Source organism: Phacochoerus africanus, chromosome 9 (genome assembly GCF_016906955.1).
Source record: "Phacochoerus africanus isolate WHEZ1 chromosome 9, ROS_Pafr_v1, whole genome shotgun sequence".
Classification (NCBI taxonomy): domain Eukaryota; kingdom Metazoa; phylum Chordata; class Mammalia; order Artiodactyla; family Suidae; genus Phacochoerus; species Phacochoerus africanus.
In genome coordinates this window covers 55,121,717-55,148,753 of record NC_062552.1, presented here as the reverse complement: position 1 = coordinate 55,148,753, position 27,037 = coordinate 55,121,717, and the positions used below count along the sequence as shown (strand labels likewise).

At 38.7% G+C, this 27,037-nt stretch overlaps 1 pseudogene; it reads left to right on the top strand.

The window, feature by feature from the left end:
* Window positions 1–4,405: 4,405 nt before the first annotated feature.
* Window positions 4,406–27,037, top strand: part of LOC125136615 (ankyrin repeat domain-containing protein 26-like) — a 28,964-nt pseudogene continuing 6,332 nt past the window's right edge.

The following is a 27,037-nucleotide window of genomic DNA, read 5'->3' as shown; positions in this document are numbered from 1 at the left end:
GGCTTAAGGAAGTTCCCAGGCCAGAGACCGAACCCACACCACAACAACAGCCCAAGTCACTGAAGTGACAATGCTGGATCCTTAACCCACTGCTCCACCGAGAACTCCTTCTCCTCTCAGTCTGCTTTGCTTTCACCTAACTCGAAGCATCATCACTTCAATTCAAGGAGCCTGATGGCCTCCACTTCAGTTCCTTCTCCCTGTGTCATGGCCCGGAAATTCCCTCAAGGCAGTGAGGTGGGATGTTCTTTAGGCTAAGTTCATGTGTTTTCAGGCATCATTGCCTGAAGCGCTTTGCCTTGAAAATTATTTGTAGTGTATTGTGTTTGTTTTGCTTTTGCTTGTTTCAGGTAGGAGGTACATCAGTACCTGTTCCTGTGTCTTGGCTAGAAGCAGATTGCAGGAGAAGGTGGGCACAGGCTGTAGCCTGTCTGCAGTGTTCTTCTTCCTCCTCTGCTCAGGCTTCCCACTCAGCCTTCATTTCTCAGTATAGCCATCTCTTTCTCAGGGAAGTCTTCCCTGGACCCAGTCTCCATCAAGTTCTGTTATGTGATCGTGGGCCTCTCTTGTCTTATAATGCCTATCTGAAGTTATCATTATTTGTCCTTCTATTCTGCTAGACTTCAAGCTAAAGAAGAGCCAGGGGTCTTGTCTGTCTTATCTGCAGAGCTTAATAGCATGCCTTCCACATCCTAGTTACTCAATATGATTTATTCAAGGTATGGATGTGTGAGTGTCCAAAGTGCATGGTCCTTTATCTACAAAAGTTACTCATCTGGTTTTTTTCTGTTTTTCTCTTCTTCCAGGCATAGATTCTACTAGCTCATTGAACATTCAGGGTTCAGGTCTTCCCGTTGAAAGATTACCAGAACTTAAAAAAAGCTACTGTGAACTACTTATAAATAGAAATGCAAAGATCAGAGATCTACTAAAGGAGCACTCAGAAACAAAAGAAGTGATATCAGGAGTTCCCATCGTGGCAAAGCAGAAACAAATCTGACTAGGAACCATGAGGTTGCAGGTTCTATCCCTGGCCTTGCTCAGTGGGTTAAGGATCCGGCATTGCCGTGAGCTGTGGTATAGGTCGCAGATGTGGCTCGGACCTGGCGTTGCTGTGGCTCTGGTGTAGGCCGGTGGCTATAGCTCTGATTAGACCCCTAGCCTGGGAACCTCCATCAGCTGCAGGTGCAGCCCTAGAAGAGACAAAAAAAAAAAGTGATATCACAGTTAGAGTGGCAACAAGAGCTCTTTAGATTAAGGCACTGAGCATCTTGGTTTCAATATTTAAAGACATATTTGAGCTGTTTTTATTTTCTTGATGCTGATATAGAAGTTTCATAATTGCTGACTTACCCTCCAGGATTTTACAGGGTGGAAAACATCATTAGTATTGTGGAGTATGGAATTCTTAGAAATTACAGCACATTCTTAATTGTGAAAACTTCTAATAATTTAATGTATTTCTTCCCAAATAATCACTTTCATGACCATACTGAGGTCCACCTTATGAAAACCTCATTGCTTATTTAACAGATTGAATTTTGGTTGGTTTTCATTTGTTTGTTTGTTTGTTTGTTTCATTTTCCCTTTTTTGGTTGCACTCATGGCATATGGAAGTTCTTAGGCCAAGGATCAAACTGGCAATGCCACAGAGACAAGCCAGATCCTTAACACATGGTGCTACAGCAGGAACTCCTTGATCCAGATTTCTGACTTGTTCTCAAGGAAGATTATTATTACTTTACATTCCCACCCACAGACACATGAAATGGCCATTTTTCTCAAGACAAACATTTTTTTAAAATATTTTTGAAGTTTTCTTTTTAACATATGTGTGGATGGAATAAAACATAAAATGTAAAGTGACTAGTGATTAATTTATTCAGCATCTTTCTCCTGCATAGATACAGTTAGTTCAGTGGTCTATGATGAAGGCACATATTACTGTTTATTTTTTAATAATTAATATGAATCATGTCTTGTTCCAAAAACAGTTTAAAATGACTTCTTAAGCAGATAATAATCAACAAGATAAGTTGAAAGTGTTGCGAAAGGAAACAAACATAAAAAGTGTGGTGCAGGGAGTTCCTACAATGGCACAGCAGGTTAAGGTTCTGGTACCATCTCTGTGGTGGTTCGGTTCAATCCCTGGCCTGGTGCAGTGGTTAAAGATCTGGCACTTCCACAGCTGCGGCACAGATCACAGCTGAAGCTCAGATTTGATCCCTGGTCCAGAAATTTCCATATGCTACAGTGCGGCCAAAGGAAAAGAAAAAGAAAAAAAAAAGTATAGGGCAACAGATCTTAGACTCCTTTAGATTAGACTGGTTTGGGGTTACAGTCACTGCAGAGATGTTCTGTAAAAGACATCTATTCTCTTGCACTAGAAATCATTTAGGGGTACCTGTTCATGAAGGTTCAATTTCATTTCTAGTGAGCTTATGAACTTGTTTCTAAACAGACGCTTCTCTTTTTAATTAGTAACGAAATTACCTGTCCTGGTGGAACAGTAATTATGACTCTGTGGGGAAAAAGGTGGTTTTCAACTCTAATTTTACTGAATAATTTCAAAATTTCTTCCCTACACTCCTCACTAGTAAATACTACATAGCAGAATTTTCTTTCATTGCTACCTTTCAAGTATCTCTATCTCTATGAAGAGACTGAAGTGACAAATTAAAAATATGAGACCTAGAAAGGAAAAAAATGGAGAACATAGATATTTCATTAATGTATATACTATGAAGAACCAGATCATAAAATGAACTTTTATTTTCTAACAAAACAAATTCTAAAGCATATTTAACTATGGATGCACCTTAAAACAAGAAGAAAAGAAAAAATGACATGCTAATATGTTGTAAGAAAAAGTTAGGCAGCAGTTAAGAAGAGAAAAAGAGAAATATAATAAAGAAGTTGAAATGAAACAGCAACTTGAACTTACTCTCAAAGCCCTAGAAATGAAGTTGAGGATGGAGAGAAATAATCGGAACCAGGTAAATTAATCTTTAGTGAAAATTTAATTTTTTTTGTCTTTTTCTTTTTTAGGGCCACATCTGTGGCATGTGGAGGTTCCCAGACTAAGGGTCAAATCAGAGCTGTAGCCACTGGCCTACCTCACAGACACAACAATGCCAGATCTGAGCTGCATCTATGACCTATACCACAGCTCACGGCAACGCAGGATCCTTAACCCACTGAGGGAGGGCAGGGATTGAACCTGCGTCCTCATGGATGCTAGTCAGATTCATTGCCACTGAGCCATGACAGGAACTCCAAAATTTCATATTTCTAACACCATTTCATCTCTATTATGTATCATATCCTTTGATATGATATGTATTATTCAAGCTTAAAACAAGTAAAAAGTTATCTTCAACATGAACTATGACATTTATAGCTTAAGTTATTAATTTATTGCAATTCTTGGCCTCTAATAGATGCTCTATATATGTTTTATGAGTGGGGGAATGGAAGGTAAATTGACCTTAATCATTAATATAATGATTGGCATTTTTGGTCAATTCAACAAAGTAATCTTCTTCTTCTTTTCTTCTTCTTCTTTCTTATTCTTCTTCTTCTTCTTCTTTCTTTTTTCTTCTTTTCTTTTTTCTTTTCTCTCTTTATTCTCTTTCTTCTTCTCTCTTCTTTTTCTTTCTTCTTTCTTCCTCTTATTCTTTCTTCTTCCTCTTCTCTCTCTCCTCCTCTTTTCTTCTCCTCTCGTCTTCCTCTTCTCTTCCTCTTCCTTCTTCCTCCTCTTCCTCTTCCTCTTCTTTTTTGGTTGCCCCATAGCACATGGAGTTCAGAGGCAGGTCCAAGCCACAGTTGCCAGAAATGAACCTGCATCCTAGGGCTGTAGAGACACTGCCAATCCCATTGAGCCATGGCGGAAACTCTAACAAAGTACTACTCTTAAATCCATGTGTGCAGTTTGGATTTTTGTTTGTTGTTTGTTCTGCTTTGTTCGCACTGCGCCTGCAGCATGCAGAAGTTCCCGGGCCAGGGACTGAACCTGCACCACAGCAGTGACCCGAGCTATTTCACACCTATTACTATTTTAAACATTAGAAAGAGGAAATAAAAGTTATTGCAGCAGCAAATAATCTCATGATTTTCTATGGAGTGCACTATTACATTTTAGCTGATTTACCATTGGTATATTCACCTTTAGTGAAATATAAGGCTTATTTTGTGTTTATGTATTTATACTACAGACGTAGTTGTGTTTGGTGTAGAGGACTCATAGCAGAAACAGAAGACCCGGGAAAATCCTTCAGCTTGCTCATATTTGTTAACTTCTTCATTCCAGAATTGTCATAATGAGCTAATTGCTGTTTATGGAAGTTCTTAGTACAGTGACAAGATTTGTCAGTTATCAGCAGATATAATCATTGTAACTGTAAAAATGTTAGGTAAGTGGAATATTTATGAAATATTCTCTGGAAAAAAAATTATTCTAGGAAATTCAGTCTGTTCGAAACATGTACAGAGATAAGGCTTTCCCAGGGGCGGGAGGCATATAGGTTACATACCAGATGCAATTCTTAAGTATAGTCAGATGTATTAATCTTATTTTAAGCCTTCTGAGTTTCTTGTAATTCAGAGAAAGGCCTTTCTAATTCTAAGCATCTTAAAAATTCTCTTGTGGTTTCTTTTTAATTTTCATGGATTCATTGTCTGTGGTTAAATTTTTTAATTTGGGGGGGGATTTCTGCTTGTGTAAAGTCTGAGGGGTGTATCCAACTATTATTTTTTCAGGTTGGATATCCATTTGCTGAAATCTTCTCACCGTATAAACATAGTCTTATATTTCATTCCAGAGGAAATTATGTGTCAATTTATTGAGTACTAGCTAAAAAGTCTCCTTTGTTTTACTTGTTTCTGATAGTCACAAAAAAGCAAAAAATCTGCTGCATAAGAACCACATGTTGCAGAATGAAATTGCCACATTAAAAGTGGAAATAGACAGAATAAAACATCAGACCCCAAAAAAGGAAAAGAAATATTTTGAGGACATTGAAACTGTAAAAGAAAAGAATGATGAACTTCAAAAGACAATAAAACTTAGTAAGGAAACATTAATACAAACCATCTTGCAATACGGTGGCCAGGTTAATGTTCTGAAAGCTAAGAATACAACGCTGAAGTCTGAACTGGAAAATGAAAAACAAAATAAAGAAAGATTGGAAACAGAAGTTGAATTCTACTGTTCTAGACTGGCCACTGCCATACACGATCTAGAGCAAAAATCAGACATCAAAAAGAGACCCTGGCACTCCAGAGAGCAAAAGAGAAGAGCTTACATTTACAGGACAAAAATGAATGTGGATGTGTCTACCCTGAAAGATCACAACGAAATGCCTTCCCAGCAACCGTCTGAAGCTGAAAGTAAATTCGATAGCCTAGAAATGGAGCTGCATCACATGAGAGATGCTTTCAGAGAAAAGTCTTTGGTGTTAGAACATGTGCAGAGAGACCTTAGCCAACCACAGGGTCAGAAGAAGGAAATGTTATGCATGTATCAATATGAGCAGGGCAAAATGAAGAAATACATGGGCAAGAAGAAGTCCTTGGAGGAGAGATTTTTCTGAACTGGAGAGTGAAAACCTGTTGCTGCGACAGCAGCTGGATGACTTGCAAAACAAAGTTGACAGCAAAGAGAAGATGGTAATGAATATCCAGGAATAGTTTCAGGATGCTGGGAAAACACTTCAACCTGAAAATGAAAAACAGTGTCTGATGCCGGAGGAAAGCAACCAGAAGTTAACAAATGAGTGTGATCATCCCAAAGAGAGGACGTGCCAGTGTGAAAAGGAGAAGACAGAGAGAGATGTAAGTATCTAGGAAGAGAGGAATTCTCAGACTTCCCGAGGGAAGGTTCAGAGTAATATTGAATGGTGAACACATTTGACTCAATTTGCATATAAAAATTATATATGTATAAATATAATACTCTAAGCATTATATAAATATAATACTCTGTAATTATATACGTATAAATATAATACTCTGTAAGTATATATATACACTATAAATCAACCTAAAGCATACCTTGTATCCAGCAGACAAAAATTAGATCTGAGAGGGGCTTTACTTTGAGCACATTGTGTCACCTATGAAATTTTAAGAGATTAAGTTATAAATTGTTCAATTTCTATATGAACACATATAAATTGTTATAAATTGTTCTATACAGACAGTTATTAATACTTTACTTTTTTTTCTCTTTTTTGTCTTTTTGCCTTTTCTAGGGCCGCATCTGCAGCATATGGAGGTTCCTAAGCTAGGGGTCGAATTGGAGCTATAGCCTCCGCCTACGCCAGAGCCACGGCAACATGGGATCCAAGCCCCATCTGTGATCTACACCACAGCTCACGGCAACACCGGATGCTTAACCCACTGAGCAAGGCCAGGGATCAAACCCACAACCTCATGGTTCCTAGTCAGATTCGTTAACCACTGTGCCACGACAGGAACTCCTTAATAATTTACTCTTATATAGCTAGATGATCATTTCAATCTTTATGTCACCACATTGTAATATCAGGATGGAGAAGATAAATGAGACACGCATTCCTCCACTGAGCAGTGTGATATTAAGATTCAGCTGTGTGGTTGACCTTGACAGTCCTTCCCAGGTTTGCCAGATAGACTGATGTGTAGATGCCCTATCTCATAGGACTTTTCCTTCAGTAGCCTTTCATACCTTTCTCGTTGGTATAATGTTAGTTTTATTCACGTCAATCTGAATTAAATTTGGAAATATTTGTCTCAAATCATGTATAACTTCTCAACTCTTTAAAGGCATCTGCTTTTCAGTAAATCGTAACTTGGGACAAATGTGGTATGTTTTAGCAAAACAGCATTTGATTTACTCTTCCCATTGCTACCTATAATTTGCTTTGAACATTTTTACAAATGATTTGCTCATAATTCTCATTTCATAGCTCGATTGCCATTATTTGGATGTGAGTGTGTCCAACAGGGAGAGGATTGTAGTTCTCTGATTGATTCATCTGGTATTGGATTCCCATTTTCAGAGTCATGAGAGGTGGCAGGATTCCTGAGTAGCAGGAATGGAGTGGGTCGGGGGAGAACTGTAGGGGCTGCAGTCGGGGAGGCAGGTGGAGGCCAGGTTATCAAGGGGCCCCGAAAACCATGGGCAAGGCCTCATTTTTATTCTGAGTAAGGAATCTGTTGGAAGGATTTGAGCACCAGATTGAATGCGTGAGGAACTCTGTTTTTGGTTTTGGTTTGGTTTGGTTTTTAATTTGATGGAGGCGTGGCTGATTTACAGCAGGAACTCTGAAGTTAATTGAAGCCGCTAACAAAAAGAGCGAAAATGTGGAATTTACTGTTACTTGTCAGACCTACACACCCATTTTTTTCTTTTCCTTTTTTTATTTTTTTTCTGGGGGGGGGGGTGGAGGTGGGCTGTACCTGCTGCATGTGGAAGTTCCTGGGCCAGGGATCCAGCCCACAGCACAGCAGTGACCCAAGCCTCTACAGTTGACAACACTGGATCCCTAACCCACAGGGCCACGAGAGAACACCTGTATTCTTTCTTTCTTTCTTTCTTTCTTTCTTTCTTTCTTTCTTCTTTCTTTCTTTCTTTCTTTCTTTCTTTCTTTCTTTCTTTCTTTCTTTTCTTTCTTTCTTTCTTTCTTTCTTTCTTTCTTTCTTTCTTTTCACATCCCTTTCTTTATGAGACTTTAGCAGGTGGTAAAGCTCTGCCAATTCATTGGCGGGGGCAGGGTGGTGGGTAGCAGGGCTGATTCTGTCCTCTGAGTAACTTCACATCAATATGGCAGGAGGGTAACACCTTCTGTATCTTGAACCGAATTCAGTGAGCTGGAAGGTGTACATGTGAAGGAAAGAAGGTGAATTGACGTCTATGTTGAGAGTTTTCCGAGGCCATAGAGTGGAGTAATCTGTTAGTAACATAGCTAGTAATAAGGTGATTTATAAAATCAGTGACACAGTCTCTTTACAGGCAGTTGTGAGACAACTGCAGCAAGAGCTGGCAGACACCCTGAAAAAGCAGTCCATGTCCAAGGGGTCGTTGGAGGTCATGCCATGTTCTCGTGCAAACTTAGAGGATGAGGCACAGGATTTAAGGAAGAAATTACGTCAGATCTCAAGTCAAGTATGTATGAAATTTTTAATTGTTAATGTAGAACATAAAGTGTTTTAGGATACTAGTTTTCATGGACCACTTTCTTTTGTATTTTCATTAAGTTGTTTTGTTATGTTTTCATTGTCTTTAGAATGCACTTATTTCTGAAACTCTGGCTTTTATTCTGCTGTTTGTATTATATGCGTTTCCTTATAATATTTCCCCTTGGGAGAGTAGAGAATGATGCATCATTCCTCATAGAAGTTGGGAGACTGTTTTTTCTATTAAACACTATTTTTTTAGTGTTAGCTCTATCACCATGATGAGGCAAGCCAGATAAAATCAGAGGATAATGTTTAATGGAATCTTCCAGAAAATTGTCATTTCTCATCTTCACTTTGGTGAAAGGATACAGAATCTGTGTATATTTGTTCTGTGGATTTCAGATTAACTTATGCAGAGAGGTCATTCTATAGTTGAAATGAGGCTTTGCTTCATTTTCTTTTCAGTTGACCTGGACTATAGATGCATGGAGATATTCAGATCTTGTAATCCTATGTGCACCCAAAATATAGAATTAAGAAAATTATCTAGATCCTCCCATTAGAGTTTTTTTTAATTTATTGAGATATAACTGATATATCTATAATTCACCCATTTAAAACGTGTAATTCTGTATCTCCTAGTTTAGAGAGCTATGTAGCCATCCCCACAGTCAGTTTTAGAACATTTCCTTCACCCCAAAAAGAAACCCTGTGTCCCTTAGTGATCAACCACAGGCCCCCCTTCCTCAGACCCAGGCAACCACCAGGCTAATTTCTGTCTCCATAGATGTGACCATTCTGGGCGTTTCATACAAATGGAATCTCATGATATGTGGTCCTTTGTGATTAGCTTTTTCCATTTGACCAAGTTTTCAAGGTATCTCCGTGTTACAGCCCATTATCAGCACTTCTGTTTCTGTTCATTGTTGAACAGTAGTACTCCATCATGTGGTTAAAACAGTGATGCATTCATCAGTTAGTTGATGGGCCTTTGGGTGTTTCCACTTTGGGGCTATAAATAATGCTGCTGTGAACATTCATTTCTCGCATTACAGTGTGGACCTGTGTTTATAATTTCCCTGCTGTTGGATTTTCTCCTCTGAGTTATGTGGCTGATTTCACCTGTTCCTGGCCTTTCCCTGTGCTGTCCTTTCTGACTTTTCAGTGTCTTTTCCTGTCACCTTTCTCCTCCATTTATGTGGACCTGCTTCCAGTCTCTCCTTCCACACGCAGCTTCCTCTGACTGTTCTTCCTGTCATTGACCCGATTCTCTTCAGCCCTTGTCATCTGGTCTGTGCAGAACAGTTTAGCCCTTCATTTGACACTGTTTTAATTTTTTTCATGAGAGATAATCTTGTCTAAGAGTAGATTTGTCTTTCAGGATATTAAATGGGATGCATGGCACCTGTCCTTGCCTAAATAGAAAATATTTTAGCTTAATGCGTACTGGGATAAGATTGAGTACTTTATACCATATCAATAATCCCATCATTGAAGATAAGATAGAGTAAAACTGATATTCAACTGTTTTCAAGCAATTAAATATAAAATGGAAAGCACTTAATCTAATAGAGAAGAATTGTTCAATTAAATGCTCATTTTCTCCCACTCACCATGAAAAAAAAAAATCAAATTTGCCTTCCTGCATTATGCAGCCCAAACTGGGATTTACAGATTGGTAGCATTTCACCAACTCTAAAGCTCTGGGGGTAGCATTTCTGATTTCCATACCCCATTAGCTTAATTTTCTCATCTGAGTACTTGCTAGAGCAGCTGGACATAAACAGTCTCTGGGAATAAATTGATGCAGTGCTTTGACTCAGTGGTAGGGTGGCATCCATGCCAGTGGATTAACGTTTCTTCTAATTGTCCTGTAAGTCCTGTACTACTCAGTCCGGGAGGTGCTACTTGCATTGTAATCCATGGTCACTGCCCACTGCGTAGTACAGAAAGGAAGTAAATTGCAAATTATTATAAGTGGAAAAAGTCCTTGTTGGTTGGTGGAATAAGTGGAAGGAGTTGAAGTACTTGGCATATGTCCTGGGCCCCTGCTTCCCACTGACTGCTACTGTCAGTGGTAGGAAGAATGATTTCCATGTGACTGTATAGGAGACCATGTCTATTGGGATGCTATCTGCCTAAATATTAAATTGCATAGAACATCCACTATAGCAACAGTAATAATGCTAATTGCAAACACTTAGCACTGCTTATGTGCCACCTGCTCTTCTAAGTACATTATGTATATGCCCCACTTAATCTTTCCAGCATCCCAGTGAGGTAGGTGCTATTATTATCTCCATTTTACAGCTGAGAGACTGAGACAGAAAATTTAAGGAATTTGCTCAAGGACACAAGGCTAATAATGGGTGGGATTGGGACTGAGAGCCACGCATTCTAGCTGCTGTGTAGGTAGTGTCTCTCTAACTAGTCCATGAGACCGCTGGTTGACACCAAAGGCAGTGTTAACTTTCACACTCGCTGGAATAGCCACGGTCACTCACATATGTGGATATGTAATGTTATAATCGATGTGTAGCTTGGTAGACAAAAATGTAAATGTTGCTGTAAGGTAATTCTGTCTTTCCCCATGTGGCCAATTTATAAATGTGTATATTTATTTGATCAAATAAAATTAACACACGAATAATGTTATGTTTAGTACTAGAGGAGAGGTTGGTGACTTGTAAAGAACCAGATGGCAAATATTTCAGGCTTTGTGGGCCATAAGCTCTCTGTTATAACAACTCACCTGTACTCTTCTGGCACAAAAATGAGCCATAAGCAATATGCACACAGAAAAAGACAAAACACAGGTGAAGGTGTATTTACTAGATTATCAGCAGGTAAAACAAAAATTTTTTTTGCAGTTGCAATAAGCACAAGAACTACATATAGAGGCCATGAAATGTACTGAGAAGAAGCAGAATCACGTACACAAGTACAGTAGTGCAGCCCAGAGAATAACTTGAGTATAAGCATAAGGCAGATAAGCAGTATAGTATAAGAATTAGAGCAGGAACGATGATAAATAATACATCCTTGTGAAGCTGAGTGAAAATTTCAGTTTTGGGGTGTTTTGAAATGCGAAGTTTTTCCTCATTAATTATAAACTTTCCGCATTATCCACAAAACACAACTAGAAAAATGGCACAATTGCCAGATCATCTGCTTTTCAGAATTTTAGAACCTAAATAATTGAACCTGCAGATGTTGGTTTAAAAATTGTGTGGTATTTTAAAAATCCATGTATGAGAATAATGATTTGTAAATATACTTTTAGGCTTGAACTTGAAAATGCCAAGTTAAAAGTGGTGAACAAAAAGCCAGTGGGCAAAATTGAAGAGCTTCAGAGACACCTGCTGAGTACAAGTCTGGTGGTGAGTCAGTCTTTTAATTTCTGTCATACTGAAAAGGAATTTAAATTTCATTATGAGTAGTATATAAGGATATTTTAGAAAACATGAGAAGTCCCATTGATTAAAAGTATTTGTTGCATTTATAGTGATATAAATTGCTACTAATAGCATAATTCCTCTTTATAGACAACATTAACTGAATTCATAAAATTAGTGATTTTTGCAGTAAGATTTTAATTAAAAAGATTGTGCAAGAACTCCCATTGTGGCTCAGCAGGTTAAGAACCCAACTAGTGTCCATGAGGATGCAGCCTCGCTCAGTGGGTCAAGGATCCACTGTTGCCATGGCTCTGGTGTAGGTCTCAGCTGCAGCTCTGATTCATCCCCTAGCCTGGGAACTTTTGTGTGCCACAGGGGCAGCCATTAAAAAAAGTATAGAAACATACAGGACTTAATATCAAGGGTTACTGTCATTTAGACTTGAAGTAGGCTTAGAGGTGGGTGGCTTCAGGTTTCCAGTTGTTGCTGAGCAGTAAAGCAGGATAAAAGAATAAAGAAAACGGTCATTGATGACCCACAAAAAAACTACTAGTGAAATTACAAGATTGACAGTCAGATTTTAGGGAGTTCTCTTTTGGCACAGCAGTTTAAGGATCTGGCATTGTCACTGCAGTGACTTGGGTTGCTTCTGCAGCACAGTTTTGTCCCTGATCTGGGAACTCCACATACCATGGGCACAGCCAAAAAAAAAAAAAAAAAATCATATTTCTGTGTAGAAGAAGAGAATAGTTGATGAAAATATGAATCTGTGAATGAGACCATGCATTAAAGAATGTTAGAATCCAATGGAAGGGAAGAAAAATGAAAAGGATCAAGAAAAAACTACATTTTTATGTATTGTATAGAGAAAACTTAAACTTTAAAGAGAAAAATAGCTAATAGACAAGGAGGGGAGTGGGTTAGGGATTCGGCATTGTTGCCACAGTGGCTTGGGTCACAGCTATGGCCCAGGGTCGATCCCTGGCCGAGGAACTTCCACCTGCTGCGGGCCCAGCCAAAAAAAGAGAAAAAGAGAAACTGAAGCTTATGCAGGAAGGCTTACAGAGAATGTATCTCATCCCATAGCCACGAGATCATAAAAAATATAATGGGGTTCCAGTTGTGGCTCAGCACTAAGAAACATGACTGATATCCATGAAGACATGGGTTCAATCTCTGGATTCACTCAGTGGGCTCAGGATCCTGTGTTGCCATGAGCTCTGGTGTAGGTCACAGACAGGGCTCGGATCAGATCTGACGTTACTGTGGCTGTGGCATAGACTGGCAGTTACAGCTCTGACTCGACCCCTAGCCTGAGAACTACCATATGCCAAAGGTGTAGCTCTAAAAAGACAAAACAAAACGAAAAAAGCAATGGGACTTGTGTGGGAATTTTTCAAAGATGATTTTGGTAAGATGTGATGAACAAAACCTGGAGTATCTTGAGCTATGGATGAAACTGTTTCCAGGGCATCTTTAGAAACTGAATTGTAAATGTAACCACTTCTTTAAAAAGATTTTCATTAACACTTAGTATTTTATGTATAAAAACCTCCATTTTTAACAATAAATTTTGGCAATTTAAATTCCAGAAAAATGATGAAATGATGAAAATGAAAAATCAGTTTAAGTTGTTTTAAGAAAAGTCTTTTTTTTTTTTTTTTTTGGCTCTTTAGGATGGTATCTGCGGCACACAGAAGTTCCCAGGCTAGGGATCAAATGGCAGCTGCAGCTGCCAGCCTACCCCACAGCCACAGCAATGCAGGATCTGAGCTGAGTCTGAGACCCACACCACAGCCCAGGGCAACACCAGACCCCGACCCTCTGAGCACTGCCAGGGATCGAACTTGTGTCCTCATGGATGCTAGTCAGATTTGTCTCTACTGCGCCACAACAGGAACTCCCATTATTTTTGAAATCTGTGCTTATGGTGTCAAGTTTATAAACTATGTTCCACATATTACTCATGAACTCATGAGAAATATTTTTTGGGGGGCAGCACCTGTGGCATTTGGAAGTTTCCAGGCCAGGGATTCAATCCAAGCCACAGCCGTGACCTACACCACAGCTATAGCAATGCCAAATCCTTAACTCACTGCCCCAGGCTGGGAATCAAACCCACACCTCTGCAGAGACAACACCAGATCCTTAACCCACTGTACCACATTTGGAATTCCAAGAGAGAATATTTTTAAGAAAGAAGAAGTCGTCTCTAGGTTTTAAAAAATAATTTTGCTTAATTTTTTTTTCAAAGTCTGAGGATGGAAATGAGCAATTAAAGAAACTCACTGAGTTGAAACAGTCTCTGGCAACTAGTTGGGATCAAGAAACGAAGAAAAATGGTGAATTGTGAAAAGAGCTTACTGGGTAAGATTTTAATATTTCAGACCATTTCAACTATTAATTCACTGATTTAACTATAAGTTTATTTTACTAAAAGCTAGAAACAAGCTCATGTTATATATGTATTTTCATAATTAAAGAAATGATCCTATTTATAATTCACTTTGGAAACTCAAAGCACAGTCTGAAACTTTTTTGAATGCCACACTGTTACGCTTACTCTTTAATGATCTCTAAACCAATCATGACAGTGCCTGCTGCATGTAGTCACTCTACTCTTCATTGTCCACCGTGAATTTTTATTTCTGAAAGATATCTTTTCTCTTTTTAATAACCTTCCTCTTTCTTTATATAATGATTTTTGTTTTTTCCAATATAGCTGGTTTACAGTGTTCTGTCAACTTTCTACTGAACGGCAAGGTGACCCATTCACACATACATGTATACATTCTTTTTTCTCACATATTTTAATATCGAAAAACCAATTTGTGTCATGTTTAATAACATCAAAGATTATCTTGATTTGGCTTATATTTTCTTTCTGCTCTTTTTAGTTATAAAATATATGTACAAATATATGACTTACAGAATAATAAAATTAGTGATCATGTTTTGACCACTCAGAAAGAAAAAAAAAGTCATGTTTCCAATGTCTGTGAAGTCCCCTCATGGCTTCCTTTCTGTTTATTTGCTGAGTACAGTTCATGCTCAGGATCCCTGGATTCAACCAACCTCAGAAAAAACACTCCAGATAGTTCAAAAAGCAAAACTTGGGTTGGTCTCAAGCTGGCAACTATTTACATAGGGTTTACATTGTATTTACAACTCTTTGCATAGCATTACCTTGTATTCAGTGTTAGAAGTGATCTAGAGAAGACTGAATGTGTATATGAGAGGATGTGCAGGGTACATGCAGATACCATACTGTTTTATAGAAAGGACTTGAGCACTGGGGGTTTCAGTATCCACAGAGTATGCAGGGGTCTTGGAACCAAAACTCTGTGGATTCCAAGGGTTGATTCTACTTAGGGTTGTTCCCCAATTCTCATCAATATTATTCTCTCATTAACTCTCTCTGTGTTGCTGTGCATTTTGTTAACATTGCACCAGCAAACATTTCTAGATCTCTTACAACAGTCTTGAGGAGACTGTGAGGCATTCATTCTCTCTCTGCTGATTTCCTTTCTTCTAAAGCTCTGCCCCTCAATGCAGACTCCAAAGATTTTTCTCTCTTGTTCCTTTTTTCTATTTTGAGTAAATGCCTTGATGTTTTTTGTGTGTACTTTATTTTCTTTTTATAGGCTGTGATCGGTGACTGCAAAAATGGGATGTTTTATCTTTTCAAAACATTCGTAGATCTTCACCTTGGGTACTGATCTCTGGTTCATTGCTAACATTTAATAATAAGATAATAAGTTAATCTTTCATGTTAACATACTAAAAATGGATATTAAAAATAACTTATTTATAAGAACTCTATAAAAATGTAATATATAATGTACATATACTAACACTTTACCTATCATATATGTTTATCAAATTCTTCATATTATTTATCTGAAATTATAATTTAGTTATTATGCTTTCAAACAGTATTACATTAGAACAAATGAGAAAGGATTGTAATTTACAGGTTTGTTTATGTTATATGGTAGAATATATATCTGTTTAAGTATTAAATATTTACTCTTAAAGAACTTGACTTATTCTATACATTTCTACAGATTTAAGAAACTCTTAGAAAAGACGAGAAGGAAGTTAAATGAATATGGAAATGGAGAGCTTAGTTTCCATGGTGGTTTGAAAACCAATCAAACTGAAATGGATATTCAGATGAATATGCTAATACATAAGGTAAATTTTAATCAGTTTTGGACCCCAAAATCACTTAATGTGGGGAAATATAAATCACTCAATGTTTGAGCAGTGAAACATTGCTTTTCCTATTCACTTTATAGATTAAACATGAGTAAAAAAGCTAGATTTTTCCTATTCAAAAAGGCACACTCTTGACTCTCTTATGTCTCGAACCTTGGCCAGTGATCTGAAGCCGAGCAGCACACCATTACTGAACCCAAAGCATCAGCTGTTTTTTGGTGACAGTCTTATTGAAATATAAAATATTCCTTTAAATCATACAGTTGAATGATTTTTAGTATATTCAAAGTATTCCTTTAAATCATACAGTTGAGTGACTTTTGGTATATTCAAAGTGTTCCCTTAAATTATACAGCTGAGTGACATTTAGTATATTCAAAGTTATACAGTTATCACCACAATCAATTTTGGAACATTTTCATCACCCTAAAAAGAAACCCTACACCTTTTAGCCAGTACTCTGTGCCAGTTTCCCCTTCTCCACTCTACACAGTCCTATGGAACCACAACTCTCCTCCTGGTCTCTAAAATAGGATTTGCCTTTTCTGAGCATTTCCTATCAATAGAACTATTCAATGTGCAGTCTTTTAAAGTGACTGTCTTCTTTCATGTAGCATATTTTCAAGGTACATCTATTTTGTAGTAGGCATTGGTCCTTCATTTCTTTTTATTGGTGAATATTATTCCAATTTTATGGACATACCACATTTATTTATTTATTCATCTGTTGATAGACCTTTGGATGGTTTCACTTTGGGACTCTTGTTAATAATGGCACTGTGAAATTTGTGTCCAGTTTTTGTGTGAACACATGTTTTCATTTCGTTTGGAAACACACTTATGATTGGAATTGCCGCATCACACGGTAGCTCTGTTTAGCCTTATGAGGAACTGCCATGCTGTTCTCTAGAGTGGCTGCACCATTTTACATCTTTATCCAAAGTGTGCCAGCGTTTCCATTTCTATACATGCCTGTTAACACTTACCATTCCCTTTTGTTTGGATTATAGCCACCCTAGTAGGTATGAAATGGCATCTCATTGTAGTTTTGATTTGCATTTTTCTGATGAGGCTCTATTCATGTGCTTATGATCCAGTTGTGTATCTTCTTTGAAGAACTGTCTATTCAAGTTTTTGCACATTTTTAAATTGGATTTGCCTCTTACTGTTGAATTGCAAGAGTTCTTTTTGTATCCTAGATACTGATTTTTCTTTTCCCAGATACAGGATTTTCCAGTGTTTTCTCCCATTCAGGAGCTTGCCATTTCCCATTATTGATAGTGTCACTTGAAGCACAGAAGTTTTCAGGTTTAGTTAATCGATTTTTTGTCTTTTGGTGTCATATCTAAGAAAGAGTTGTCAAATCCAGTCATGAAGATAGCACACATGCTTTCTTCTAAAGAATTTTGTAGTTATAGCTCTTGCGTTTTGAGTTAATTTTTTCATTGATATGACATAAAGGTTTCATTTTATTCTTTTGAGTGTGGATATCCAGTTGTCCCAGTGCCATTGGTTAAAATTAAAATATTTGCCAGTCCATTGACTGTAAATGTGAGGGTTTCTTTTTAGACCCTCAGTGGTAATGCATTGATCTGTATGTCTATCCTGTGCCAGTCCTAAGTCATATTTTATGAGAACTCTTTCCCAGTCATCCTGCATGTTGCCAGCTGTTTTATGTAATGATACAAAGTCATTGTAGTGGAATGGTTTTAACTACTGTTGTGCAGATTTCTGCTTCTAAAAGCCTGTAGCCACCTTATGCCTTGCTGACTCCATGATGTGATGTAGGCTTACAAAGATAAAGTCCACTTCTTTTTTTCCCCTCCATTCAAACATTTAGTCTCTCACCCAGTGCTTCCCACTTCTCTCCAGTTTCCATCAAATCTTGGTCACAGGATCTGCTGCCTCCATCTACTATGTACTCCATTATGTTTAACTCATTATAATTCATAGGCTCATCCATAAATTTCCCCATCTAGGAGGAGATTAACTCTGAGCTATCAGCTTTCCTCTTTGGAGGTCTCGCCAATCCATCATCTTGCAATTCACAATTAAATCCTCGGTTGACTTGGTTCTTGTGTACAACACTGGTGCTGATCTTGTTCTCAGCATAGATCCTGCTCTCAGAATCCACAGTTCTTTGTAGCCACCTCCTTTTACTTAAAGAGAAATAGATGCATAGCTGTACTTTATAGCTTAATATATAATAAATGGAAGAAATATTTCATGCCATCCAAAGAACAGTTTTCAAGAGTATAGCTATTAATAATCAGATAATATTCAGAATTCCATTGTGGCACAGCATATTTAGTGTCTGGCATTGTCACTGTAGCAGCCCAGGTCACTGCTGGGTACAAGTTCAATCCAAGGCTCAGGAACTTCCACATGTCACAGATGGAGAAGAAAAAAAAAATCAGGTAACATTCAATTTATCAGAGACAAATTATACATTAGTAATTTTTATTTCAAAATTTCAAAGTTTGAAATACAGATTGTGCCATATGGAGAAGCATTGTGTTACAATATAAGATGGGACAGTATTTCCTCCCCATAGGACAAGCTTTTAGTAAAGTAAAGGGAGGACTGTATTTAACTTAAGGACTGCCAAGGGTCACTACATTTGTTTTACTACTGAGAAAATAAATTGATTCCATAGGGTCTTATTTCCTCTCTGAGGAAAGGAAAATGAAGATTGAGTGCTAGATTAATAAATACTAAAAGCTGTCTAAATCTAGAAATTTCCATTAATTGAAATGAAGTAAAAAGTCTGATTTTGGTTATTAAACAGACTGTTGGACTGTACCACAAATCACATGTCTCCTTGCTTACCAGGCTTCCTTATCCTCAAACTTGAAAAATTTATTTTATTTTATTTTATTTTTATTTTCCCACTGTACAGCAAGGGGATCAAGTTATCCTTACATGTATACATTACAATTACATTTTTTTCCCCATCCTTTGTTCTGAGGAGAAATTTTAAGGTGGCATATGTGCCTATTTTTGAGAAATTGGAATTGAAGGGAATCCTCAGTAGTTCTTAGGTGTTTCTTCTAGTTATCTGCTTCTTCTCTTCAGTGGTTTTTTTTTTTTTTTGTCATTAAGATATTAATCTTGGGAGTTCCTGTCATAGTGGTAACAAATTCGACTAAGATCCATGAGGACGTGGGTTTGATCCCTGGCTGTGCTCAGTGGGTTAAGGATCAGGTGTTGCCGTGAGCTGTGGTGTAGGTCACAGATGTGGCTCGGATCCCGAGTTGCTGTGGCTGTGGTGTAGGCTGGCAGCTGTAGCTCTGATTCATCCCTTAGCTTGGGAACCTCCAAATGCCTTGGTTGTGGCCCTAAAAAGACAATTCTAAAAAAAGAGAAATTCTCTCAGCCTTTCTTAGATTCCAGTTTATAGGAGACCAGTTTCTACTGTGGTTGTGTTTCTTATTATCTCTTTTTTTCATCCAATTTCTTGTTTATCTGTTTTTGCTTAACAAAGCAAACTCCCCAAAGTTTAGTGGCTTAAACAATGTGTATTGTGGTCACAGTCTACGCTTGGAAGAATGTGGCCAGGACTGCTGGCCTCTGTTCCCCTCAGCTTCAGCTGGGGCAGCTCAAAGGCTGGGGCTAGAATCACTTGAACATCTGTTCACTCATATGTGTGATTGTTGGTGTTAGCTATTGTCTGGAACTTTAGTTGGGGCAGGCAGGTGACACACCTGCCCTGAACACCTGAGCTATCTTTGTGGCCCTGAGCTTCCTCACAACAGGGTTCTGGCTTCCGAAGTTAAGGGCCAGGTAGAAGCTGTGTGGTCTTTTCTAACCTAGCCTTGCAGTTCACACAGCATCACTTTCACCATATTCTGCTCATTAGGAGCAAGTCACTTAAGGTTACCCCATGTCCTACCTCTTTTATGGGATGAATTTTTTTAAACTTATGTTTACATTGAAAAACCAGCATTGTCTACTCACTGGCCACAATTTTTTATATTCCATCTACATGAAAAATACCTTTTTCCCTACCCAGTTCTCCCACAAGTCTCAATTGTTAGGTGTCAGGTGTAGGCTCAAGTCCCAGACTGTACCATCTTCATCAGGTACAGATAGGAAAGAGGTACCTGGGTGTGGTTTCTAGAGTTTATCCCTTTAAGTAAAGTCCTATGTCTCCTGAGACTTGTGAACTGAAGAGTCAAGTTATCTACCTCCCACACACAACATTCCATTCAGAAATGGAAAACGAGAGGCACTGTGGCCTATAGCAGTTTTGAAATACAGCCTGATGCCTGCTCTTTGATTAGGATTTAGTCCTAACCATGGGAGCAGTTCTCCTGTGCTCTACCCTCTGAGCTCTTTGTTCTGTCTTGTTCATAAGCAGTGGCCTGTGTTTGTCGCTGAGTAGTTTTCTCAGGCAGCTTCCTCCTTGCAGAACTTCTAAGGAAAACCATTTTAAGGCCTCTTCTCATTTTGTACTGTCTTAATCTCTTTTAGCCCAATTGTTGTAGCAGTGTGTTTGCTTCCACAGTTCTCTTAAAAACTTTGAGTTTCCTGTGAGTTTTATTGGGGTTTGTTCCATTGGAAAAGCTTTCCTCAGGAGAAGCTTTTAGAGATAAGCTGTTCACCTTGGGCTTCCTGCAAAGCTGTCATGGGATGATACCTTCAAAATTCTTATGCTTTAAGATCCTTAAAAGAATTAGAGGCAGACCTTAAATCTTTCCAAGGTCTTAACAAGAGTGTTTTACAGACATGGCTTCATCTTTAGACCATGTTTTCCTGGCAGTGCCCTAGATGTGATGTTAGCCAGAAGCCATTTCTCTATTTTAGTGATATTAGACAGGCGGAATGTGGAGGTGCTATAAATGGGATACAGATATTTGACCATACTGGTTTCTTTATATATTTTTTTTTTGTCTTTTGTCTTTGTTGTTGTTGTTGTTGTTGTTGTTGCTGCTATTTCTTGGGCCGCTCCCGCGGTATATGGAGGTTCCCAGGCTAGGGGTTGAATCGGAGCTGTAGCCACCGGCCTACGCCAGAGCCATAGCAACGCGGGATCCGAGCCGCATCTGCAACCTACACCACAGCTCACAGCAACGCCGGATCCTTAACCCACTGAGCAAAGGCAGGGACCGAACCCGCAACCTCATGGTTCCTAGTCGGATTCGTTAACCACTGAGCCACGACGGGAACTCCAGGTTTCTTTATATTTAATAATATTTTTTATTAGCTTATCCCTCTCATCAGTTTTACTTTCAGCTGTCGAATAGCACGAGTCCCCTTTCCTTTGGGTTTCATGTCATCATCTTTCCTTGTCTAGAAGCTGTCACTGTCAGCCTGTTCAAAGGCCATCAGGCTTCCCTTAACAGTCTCACAAAGCCCTTGGGTTTTTATTCTTGTTCTTCTCTATAGCCACTCAGGTTCACCTACGTCCAGGTTCAAATGTATTCCCACATGTTTTAATTACTTTTTCAATGGCAACGCCACCTTTTTGGTTTTTTGTTTGTTTGTTTTGTTTGTTAGTTTGTTTGCTTTTTAGGGCTGCACCTACAGCATAGCATAGGAAAGTTCCCAAGCTAGGGGTCAAATCAGAGCTGCAGCTACCCGCCTACACCACAGCCACAGCAACACAGGATCCCAGCTGCATCTGTGACCTACACCATAGCTCACAGCAATACGGGATCCCTGAACCACTCAGTGAGGCCAGGGATCAAACACACATCCTCATGGTTACTAGTCAGATTCATTTCAGCTGTGCCACAACAGGAACTCTGGCACCCCATTGTTAATATCATTATCTGTGCTGGTTATTTATTGCTAATAAATTGTAAAATAAATCACCTCAAAACCTAGCAGTTCAAAACAGCATTTACTCTGTTCACAAATCTACATTTAGGCAGGGCTCAGGGAGACAAGCTCATTTCTTCTCCACTTGAAGGCAGGGACCACAGTCATGTAAAGGCTTATTCCTGCACATGCCTGGCAGTTGGAGGTGGCTTTGGGTTGGCACGGTGGCTGAGGTGGTCAGCTGGGACACAGCCATGAACAAAGATTCCCTGTGTGTCCTGGGCTTATTCGCAACCAGGAGGCTGGTTGTAAAAGTGAGCTTCCCTCCGGAGTGAGGGTCAGATGCTGTTTACCCTTAGAAATCACATAGCAGTTCCCCCATATTCTATCCACCAGACACGAGTTACAGAGGCCAGCACATGTCGAAGAAGAGTGACTTTCATGAGAGAAGTACTTGTCCAAGCATTTGTAGACATGTTTTAAAACCACCACATCCACTCACCTTGTCTTACCAAGTCATCATTGCATCAGAAGGAAAGCACCGCTTCCCAGCTCAGTGTTTCTGAAATTCCAGCGAGGTTTTGCTTTGTTTGGGTTTAGCATGTTCTCTTATTTTCTAGACAGTAACAAAGAATGAGAAAAATTGAGGCATTGTTTGGTTCAGGAAACTGCGTGGATCATCTCAGTAAACTTGTCCACTGGGAGATGTGATTTCTCCGTAACCCAGTGAATCATTTCTCCTTGGAATGAAATTCAAATTAGCATAAACTATTGGTAGTTCAGCAAAAGGCTTATGGCCTTAGAATGCATATTAACAAGTTCATTAATTAAGCCTTCTTTTCAAAGTCTTATTTTGGGAGGCATTTATTAACTCAGCCCTAAAGATTTCAGTATGATATCCCTAAAACTTCTTTAAAAATCATGGAGAGTTAAGATGAGAGGAAAAGTGGAGTTCCCATCATGGCGCAGCAATTAATGAACCAACTAGCATCCATAAGGACATGGGTTTGAACCCTAGCCTTGCTCAGTGGGTTAAGGATCGGGAGTTGCCATGAGCTGTGGTGTAGGTCGCAGACCTGCCTTGGAACCCGCATTGCTGTGGCTCTGTAGTAGGCCGGTAGCTACAGCTCTGATTGGACCCCTAGCCTGGGAATCTCCATGTGCCTTGGGTGTGACCCTCAAAAGACAAAAAAAAAAAAATGAGGGGGAAGTATTAAGAGATTTTCTCTATGAGATGACTTATAGTCATTTTATGGAGGAAAGATATGAAATAACTGTGAAAAAGTGTAAAATCAAGTGTAAATGTTGTATAAAAAAGACAATGACAGTTAAGAATTTATTTTTGTGACTCTTGGTGGTTTTAACGCTTATCTTGATTTTCTGACTTATCAGAGGTTCTACATTTGGCAATACAGATATAATTTTACTGTAACTGAATTTATTTCAGAATGTGATACTGGTTTTGAATTAGGCTGTGGCGAGTCTACTTCCCTCCTTGCACTGGATCATTTTACTCTTGCAGATTGATGATCTGGCAGCACAGCTGGAATCTGCCTCTCCAGAGTGTCTATATCTGGATTCCAAAACACAAGTTCTTCAACAGAAATTACTGTCTATGAAAGGAATGCAAAGGAAGAACTAGAGACGCATTAAGAGAAGTTGGAACAGGAAGTAGCAAACCTAAAACACCACATAGAAATGAATAAGGTAGGATGCAGTCAAGTAGAGCCCTGTCAATGGGAGAGGTAAGAAAATGCAAGACAGGAGATAGTAGAAAAATTAAAATTCAACTTAAATTCTTCAGGTTAATTTATGGACCTGTAATGTGCTTGAATTCACTTTACTCTGAATTATATCTTGGATGGATTCATTTTATATGTTTCATCTACTTAAAATAGTTTGTCTGATAGATTTCTGAAAGGAAGGTAGCATTTGTTTCTCCCTTAAAATATTTCAGTTTCCATCATTATTATCACTAAGTTGATCTTTTCGATTGGAATGAGAATCACACCAATTGGTATCAAACGACTATTAGGAGGAAAAGGAAAATATTGTGATTTAAAAATTAGACTCTTGGATTACTCTTAACTTGTATGGAATTATAAATTAAATGAAGTTGTATTTCAATTTCTAAAATTTTAAATGGAAACTATGATTCTTTATCTTAGATTACATGACCAATAATATGAGGGTTGATTCAACTTTATGACTCTGATTTAATTCACTTGACACTGATGAGACTTTAAAGTTCAGCTTCCCCCCCACTCCACACACACATTTAGAGTTGCTCCCTGAATCATTGACTAAAGGGAACAAATATACTAGATTTATTCAGATTATAATTATTTTTAAAATGTATCCTTTTAATTTGCTTTAGGCACAGGCAGCATCTCAAGAAAAAATGGTCCAGTTTTGGGAGAATAAGTATGTTTCAATGAGAAGTCAGATGGAACTCAAAATGAGAGATCTGGAATCTGAACTCTCCAAAGCAAAAAGTTTTCACTAATATTCTAATAAATCAGGATTGGAAACATATAAGTGACTCTACCTAGAAGAACAAAATTTTAGAAAGTGATTGGAAAATATAATGAACAAGTAAGTTAAAACATAGAGAATCCAAGTGTTTTTGAAGCTTTGTCATTTAGACAATGATAGTATTATAGAATTTCTTGTTTGAATTACCATAAATAATCAATAAATAATCAATGTGTTTATTCTTTGGAAGGTGACAACTTAAACCAGAAGGGCCACAGTTTGGCTTTTGGGTAATTTACTGTCTTCATTCTGATGTTTGGTGTCATCCCTAGGGGATGCCCTGGGGCAAATTCTGCTGTTTTAAATGTTTCTAATCTATAGAAAAGCTTGCTTGTGAAATAGGGGAAAATTAACATGGGGCGAAGGCGAAGGGCAGTATACTTCACATGGTGGCTAAAAGTACTACAGTGCCCTGCCAAGAGGGGTATGTGGAAGACAGAAAGGGCAGATCCCCCCTCCAGTACTTTGGTAAATAATGTACTATTGCCTTTTGAATGGATTAGCAATGAGATCCTGCTGGGTAGCACTGGGAACTATGTCTGGTCACTTATGATGGAGCAGGATAATGTGAGAAAAAAGAATGTGTACATGTATGTGTAACTGGGTCACCATGCTGGACAGTAGAAAATTGACAGAACACTGTAAACCTGCTATAATGGAAAAAAGTAAAAATCATTGTATAAAAAATAATAATGTTCTAAGCTACAGGTTTCCCACTACCCAAAAGCAGAGCATTCCTATGAAACCTGCCCTAAAGCCCAAGGGTCATAAAGCAAAGAAGCAGTAACCTGAGGACATAACTTGCTAGCGGGTGCATAAAATAAATATGCATACATAAAGCACAGATGCTCCTGACACAGTTCAAACCTTGGGGGCTGGATGCTGAGATGCTGAATGTACTTCCTGGGGGAGGAGCTTGGTGGGGCGACTCTCCCTGCTTGGAGTGCGGTGCCTCTGAGATGACTCTGCAAAATGCACACTGACCTCTGCTTTGGTTTTTGCCTCTTTCATAACAGCAGAAATTCTCTTCAGATTTTTTTCAGTTATCAAAAACATGCTGATGTGGGCCTTTCACAAAAGCAAAGTAACATCAAGTAGACTTTTGAAAAGTGGGGGATACGTGTAGCCGCCTCTGCAGCTGTTTCCGTTCTTCTTGATCACCAAGTGGATGCTCTCATCCTTCCCTTGAGGCTGTTGATCTGAATTATTCCCCAGGGCCACATGCTTGACTTCTCCAAGGTAACGAGTGAAATGTGGGTACAAGGTGATAAAAGCCAACACTTGAAAAGGTCTTTGAGGGATGGTTTGTTTTTTATCCCTTTATTGGTTTCCTTAAAATATGTCTGGCATATGCTGGCATTCCAAAAGGCAGCAGGTGTCACCTACTAACCCCCCTCCATCACTGACATCATTTCTCTCCTCTCCTGACTTTGAATTGCTCATTGAGAATCCCTTACACACGGGAATTCTTTTGTGTCACAGCACGTTAAAGATCCTGCACTGTCACTGCAGGTCTGGCTCTGACTGTGGCGCTGGTTCCTGGCCAGGAGACTTGCATGTACCACAGGTGCAGCAAAAAATAAATAATAATAATAATAATAATAATCTCTTAGACACACGTGTACTTCTGCTCTGACACATTTTCAGTGTTAAAACACAGTTCAATGCGACATTCCACTTACTCTTATGGTGACCACTTAATCATGCAAATCATTTAGGAATCATTGAGGGAAAAATGAAATGCATGTAATTTGCTTTTTGCAATCTTCACAGGAATACTGAGGGGCTGGCTGAGATCTGTACCAGATTTCTGGTGGAGAAAGAGCAGGACAGATCTTTGCTCAACACTCTTACTAACAAGGCCAGTCCTGGAGTTGCCTGATGCTGCAAATCTCCACAATCATTGTGTGTTCAGGACTTCCCATGTGACATAATTCCTGCATTATTACTCAGAACTGCTCCTACAGTTTAGTGTTCAGTAGAAATCTTACTCCCAGAGAAAACGGAGTGGTTTTTTACCTCACATTCACGCCCTGCAAATACTAGCATGGGAGACTTACTTGACCGAGGTTAGTTAGATTATCCTTTCTTCCTTGGGTTTCAGATTTCTGATACAGTTCGTGCTTTTAATTGGTGAAATTCTGAGTTGTTCACTTGAATTATGCACACAAGGTAAAAGCTAGAATTATTTGTGCTAATAAAGAAAGAAGACAAATTTTGTAACTTTTTAAGTCCCTGGATTTCTCATTTTTAAGAGATACCTATCATTAACTTTATTCGATAAATGTAATTAATTGACAGATTTTAAAAGTCTTGAAAAGCTGCACTTAAATTCTTGGGTTTTGTTTGTTTGTTTCTTTTGTTTTGGTTTGTTTTGTTTTGTTTTTTTGCTTTTTAGGGCTGCATGTGCGGCATATGGAAGTTCCAGGCTAGAGGTCCAATCCGAACTGCGGATGTTGGCCTACACCACAGCGACAGTGATGCAGGATCTGAGCTGCATCTGTGACCTATATCACAGCTTCTAGCAATGCTAGATCCTTGACCCACTGAGGGAGGCCAGGGATTGAACCCCCATTCTCGTTCATTACCCCTGAGCCACAACAGGAACTCCTTAAATTCTATTTTAGAAACTAGATTTTATTGCCTGACAACCAAAAAATATACTCTCAGATGTCTGGCATACTTTCTAATTGATTTCAGTTTGGCCATAGTTCATAATAATCTTCAAGTTTTGCTGCACCCCAATTTTTCTACCCCTAAGAATAAGCAAATGATTGGCATCCAAACCCTTAACCACATGTGGATGTTTTTTAATTAAAGGAAGCTAAGATAAAACCCTTTTATGGGTCAAATAAACTTGTAACACTAAAGATTTAGTTCCCATTGTGACCCAGTGGGTTAAGAACCCAACACAGTGTCCGTGAGATGCAGGTTCGATCCCTGGCCTTGCTCACTGGGTT